The sequence below is a fragment of the Saccopteryx leptura genome, chromosome 10, assembly GCF_036850995.1.
Source record: "Saccopteryx leptura isolate mSacLep1 chromosome 10, mSacLep1_pri_phased_curated, whole genome shotgun sequence".
NCBI classification, from domain to species: domain Eukaryota; kingdom Metazoa; phylum Chordata; class Mammalia; order Chiroptera; family Emballonuridae; genus Saccopteryx; species Saccopteryx leptura.
Genome location: NC_089512.1, coordinates 20061940 through 20067939, shown reverse-complemented (window position 1 = coordinate 20067939; position 6000 = coordinate 20061940).

Here is a 6000-nt window from a genome sequence, read left to right as displayed (position 1 = left end):
GGGTTCTCTACGCACCCTCTTTCCCACCCTCCTAGGCTCCACCTCATCAGAGGCTCCCGAGCTGAGGAACAGAAGGAGAAGGCGGGAGAAGGAGAAGCAGCGTTATCACTTCTCTGGCCATAAAGACCCATCTCCTCTGCTGGTCATGGCCGTTTCCCTGTCCTTCCCCTTCTGACCCTCAAGACTTCATAAGTACAGGGGTGGGGACCTCACAGATCCTTGAGGTTCCTCCCTACCCCACCCCCAGTTTTCTGAAGTGGGGGCTCAGACCCATCTCCAACCCATCTTTAGCCCTGTGGCTTTGCCCAGAAGTGCCCGTCACTATGACCTGTGCTGAAGGGTCCGACCGCTCACCTAGCAGTGTCCCTCTAGGTAACGAATCAGAACAGCAGCTTAAGCTTAGACACCTTGCACAGCATCCCCTCCACCTATGGGCTCATCTTTGCCAAACCGAATGGTAGAAGTACAGTCAGCTTCCCTGCCTCCCTTTCCTCCACCTCCGGGCTCTGTCCCCTCTGCTCGGTGGACACAGGGTTCATCAGCAAGCCCACTGCCTGAGCACACATTCAAACCAAGAATAAAAATCTCTTCTTGTAGAGCAGATACCTACACAGATACCAAGTGCTCTTAAGAACTCAACATCTTCCTTGATGTAGGCAGAAAAATACGACCGCCCTTCTCTCCTCTGAGGGCAGGGTGGCCTTTCACTCCCTGCGTTGTTCTCTCCACAAGACTGTTGACAACGGCCCCCTCCTCCTCCAGTCTTCTCCCCACGTAGGCAGGAGGGGCAGTAGAGCGGGGTCACTAACAGGTGGGGGCAGGGATGCTTCTGCCACACTTGGCTAAGCCCTGGGTTGCAAGCGTTGACCGTGGGGTTGACAGATAAAATGCAGGACTTCCGATTCAATTTACATTTCAGATAAAGAACAAATTATTTTTAGTAGAAGTAGGTCCTAAATATTGCCTGTGGCATTTTTATTTGCTAAATAATTTTTTTTAGTATGAGTACATCCTGGGCAATATTTAGGACCTACTTCTACTAAAAGTAATTTATTGTTTATCTGAAATTGAAATTTAACTTTACAGTCTATATTTTTATGTGCTGATTCTGGCAAACCTAGTTGGGTCACACAGGTTACTACTCCTTAGCAACTCTGTTCTGAATTTAGGGGACTCTTGTTGCCAGCATTGGTCCACAGGCAACATTCTGGGACAAAGGAAAAGATCCTCTCAGCAACCTCTAACACATGGTTTTATTTCCAATATTCCCTCTTCACGGCTCCAAGGGCACTCTGTCCTCTCTTGTCTGTGCTCTGTAGTCTGCTTAATTAAAGTCACCCCAATTCCTCCAGAATCTGCCCCGTGCCTGGGGGAGGTACAGGCCCACCACCCCCTTCGGGAAGTGTGCACCTGCTCTGTCTGTGGATACGTCCACACTGGTAGAGCCTCAAGCTCGTCCAGATGCTGAGCTGCTGGCTTCGCTGCTTGAGTTCTGAAAAGGAAGAAAAAGTTCCTCCTCCCCTCCCAGGCCGTGTGGGCTGGGCCTGAGAATTAAAAGGACCGGACATAGATTAATGGGAGGAAAGTGTACAAACTGACTTAACGTTCTTATGTGCACACAGGACTCTTTAGAAAGAAAGTGAAGACTTGAAGAAGCCATTAAGCCCCAATACTTATAATACTTTTTCATACATAGAATGATAAACTGAGGGGCTACGCTAAGATAATCGGTGTCTTGCGCTGGGGACCATAAATTCTGGGACAGTGGCTAGGATATACTTGTGGAAAATTAAGGGTCATTAGAGTAGGTTTGCCTGTGCAGGTCCATGTCAGCATCAACTCCCCATCCCCAGTGATAAGAATGCTCTTTTCCCGGTGCAGGGAGCGCGCCTTTCTCCTGGGAAAATTTATAACCAGCTTTTACGTAGAAAGGGGAAGGTCAGAGCGTCCTTCCTTCACCTGTTGTTTCTCAAGTGCCTTCAGTTTAAAATAATCAATATTGCAAAGTGGCATATTTGAGGGTGGCATGACCTGAGCCCCTCCAGTTTACGTAGAGCTTCAGGCATCTTCCTCCACTTACCCAGACATTCCCAACCACAGCGGTGAGTACTCACGCCTAGATGAGGTTCAACTCCAGTGGACTATATAGAAACCTGTTTAACCAAGAACCATCTGACAATAAGCCCCAAAGAACACCCAGAGCAGGAGTTTGGCCACCACCCCACCATAGCAGACTGTGTGGGCTGGCACCTCTGCCAACAGCCAATATGGCAGCTGATACGCAGCGTGGACCAGGGTCCTTGGCCTGAATGTCCCCAATTCACATCTGCTTGGACCAAATACCCTGTCTCTCTGCACGCTGTTCTCCTGCTGATCCCCGTGGTGGACTCTCTCGGCGCTCCACCCAGACCCCCTTGGGTCTCTTTTACTGTTTCTGGGGTCCCTCTCCCAGCTTCTGAGTTGGCTCTGAACCGTCCACACATGTGAACGATTTGGACGACTGCCGTCCAACTCCTGGAGTCTTTCGACCCACACAGAAGAAGAGCAGAGATGCCAGCTCCCACCTCGCCCCCTGCTATGAGACCTTTGACCCATCACTGTAGGCGAGGAGACTGAAAAAGCCCAGCTCTCTTTCCCCCTGGATGGACAATTCTGTGGTGTCCGTCACAGCAAAAGATCCCCTGAGCACGGAGACCGAAGCTGCCACCCCCACCCCCGTGAGTCTTTGTCATTTGCTGCCACCTGTTCTGCTTTGTCCCCTTCCCCGCCCTTTCCCTCTGATTGCCTCCCCCTTCCCCCTCATAGGACTTCCTTAACGGTCATCTGCACACACGTGGTTCCTCATCTCGGGGGGGTGCTTCTGCACAAGGAGCCCCACCTCAGACAGCCCCTTCCCACCAGGAGACAGCATGGCAGAGAGGGGACAAACATCCTGGAGCAAACTGCTGCCCCTTCTTGTCCCTTTTTTTTTTTTTTTTTTTTGTATTTTTCAGAAGCTGGAAACGGGGAGAGACAGACAGACTCCCGCATGTGCCCGACCGGGATCCACCCGGCACGCCCACCAGGGGGCGACGCTCTGCCCACCAGGGGGCGATGCTCTGCCCCTGCGGGGCGTCGATCTGCTGCGACCAGAGCCACTCTAGCGCCTGGGGCAGAGGCCAAGGAGCCATCCCCAGCGCCCGGGCCATCTTTGCTCCAACGGAGCCTTGGCTGCGGGAGGGGAAGAGAGAGACAGAGAGGAAGGAAAAGGGGGGGGGGGTGGAGAAGCAAATGGGCGCTTCTCCTGTGTGCCCTGGCTGGGAATCGAACCCAGGTCCCCCGCACGCCAGGCCGACGCTCTACCGCTGAGCCAATTGGCCAGGGCCTCTTGTCCATTTCTATCACGTGCTCCATTCATGTGCCCAGGCTCTCTCCCGCTGGTGTTAAATTAAACCACTCAGAATAAAAGCCCCCCCCCCCAAAAAAAAAAGCTAAAAAGCTTTCTTCTTTTTTTTTTTTTTGGAATATTTATATGAATAGATTTTTTTTTTTGAAAGGAAAGGGAATTCTAATACACTTACAGAAACTAACATAATTAGCTCTAAGATGAAACTCAAAGAGTTTCAAAGTCATGATTTTGGCAGAAAGAACTGAAACACTTGGAATGAACATTAAAATAGTAATTTTCTAGAGTAGTTAGATAATTGTGTAAGCATGTTGGGGAGAGAAGAGTCAATTTCTAATTAGTAGAAAACTTCTAAGAATCCCATGCCGTACTGACTAAGCATTTTTATGAAAAAGTCCAACTGAAATCAGAAATATAGTCAATGAAGGAGATTTTTTATTTTTTTGCTTTTCATTTTTTGCTTAAGAGGATCATGCAAGCAAGAAAGCCGCATTGTAGAAGGAGCCTTCCTGTGCCCACAATGAAGTGGGCATCTATTCAGAGGGCATTGTGGGAGAGAGAAGGAAGGCAGCCCCTGCCCACTGCCTGATAGGTGGTAGATCAGCACCTCTCCGGTTACCTCCTTGTTACAGCAGGTGTCTTGTTTGGGTTCTGCAGAAGCAAAGCCTGAAGCAGGGACGCCTGGGCTTGTGAATGAGTGAGGGAGGGAGGGAACTTGCAGGGAAAGGAGGGACACAGGAGAAGGCAGATAAAGAAAAGGCTAAGCACATCGCCCCCTGGTGGGCAGAGCGTTGCCCCTGGTGGGCGTGCCGGGTGGATCCCGGTCGGGCACATGCGGGAGTCTGTCTGACTGTCTCTCCCCGTTTCCAGCTTCAGAGATGGTGTTTTAAGGGAAGGTAGGTGGTGATTCCACGGTGAGCCCTGGAAAGCGAATTGCCCCCGCAGTTGTTCTGCCTAGAGAAGCTGGGGGCGGGGCTTTCAGACCTTCGGGAAGTTACTCATTGGCCTCGACCTGCCTGAGAGGGTGGGGTTGGGTGGGAGTGTGCACATCCATCACCTCTGGAATGGCAGCATTGGCCCAAGAGACAGCTTCTGGAGAAGGGGGCAGTTGTGAGCCTTCAGCCGCCAACATCCACAGCAGCTGAGGGGGGGCATGCTAGTCTCGCAACGGGATGGGGTGTCAGGTGGATCTGTGACACCAGTTACCACGAACCTCGATGTCCCGGAGGAAACAACACTGCAGGGTGACTCCCTAAGGCCATGCTGGCCTAAAGGGTGCCTCCCCAGCCGGCAGTCTCCCCGTAATTTTCTAAGGAAGAAAACCTAATCCTCAAATCATTCCATTCTATAATTACCCAATGCTGGTGCCCGACTGAAACAAAATGGAATTTTTTTCTTGCTTGCAATTTAACATTTAAGCCTTTATTAAAAGATGTGTATCTCAGCCTCTCCAGATTCCTCGTCCTCCCCCTGGACGGCTCACAAAGGCCGAGGCGCAGTCTGTAGGGATTCTTGCTCTGAAGAAGCCAGATGGGGTTGATTAATGACATTTGTGGTCTCCTCCCCACCCCGTTCGGCCGGGGGGGGGGGGCACGGGACACTAAGTCACTGAAGGCAGAGATGAGCAGCCCACTCAGGGTTTTACCATTTCGATATTGAGATTTAGGAGAGGCCTTTCCTGCATTTGGGGATTTCTGTGAAGTATCAGGAGTCACGGAGTCCAGTCCCGTGGGCGACTTTGGTCACAGGGAGTAGATCAGAGGCCTCCGCCACCGCGGCCACCTCTGATGAGCGGAGGAGGACCGTGGCTCTGGGAGCCCTGCAGGGGGGGTGGGGGGAGTACGGGCCGCTGCAGGTGTGCGGCTGTGAGTCTCCGAGCCCATGGCTCACCTGGGAATCCTTCTCTGGATTAACAGAAAGCCCCAGGCACGACCAGAAAGTTCAAGAAAAATGCCACATTGGGACATCCTCAGAGGCCTTTTCAAACTAAACAACCGCTCTCAGAAACGCTGCGTTTCAAATGGGCCTGCCGAGGAGCCAGCCAGCACTGATTCCAGAAGAGAATGGAGCAGGGAGCGGTCCTTTGTCATCCTCGCCCTGCAGGACAATGGTGCCTGTTTAGCTCCGGCCTGTGTTTAAGAATTCACGTCTCCATCCTTCCCACCGAGCCACTGGGCTGGGAGGGAGCCAGCTCTGTGTGTGAGGACCATTTTCATGAGAAAGCGCAGGAAAAAGAAGCGACGTGGGTGGTGACTTTTGTTTGAAATGAATTGTTTGGGAGTCTTTTGAAAAGCAAAAAATAGACCTATTATTGACCTAAAGCCATCCATGAAATGGGATATGATCTCTGGCACAAAGAATAGAACAGAAGCTCCCCAATATTGTAGCTATTTAGAGATGAAAAAATTGTCTGGAGCTGAGAAGAATATTTCTTCATCTACAATCTCGATGTTGCGATCTCGATGTTGCGCTTCCTGCAGAATCCTGAACAGAATTATCTGTATCTGGGCCTTAGATATAGATGTAGATATGGATATATAGACACATAGATGATATAGATATAGATATCAGTGATATATAGATAGATGTTATGTTATCTATATGTTAGAGATGAG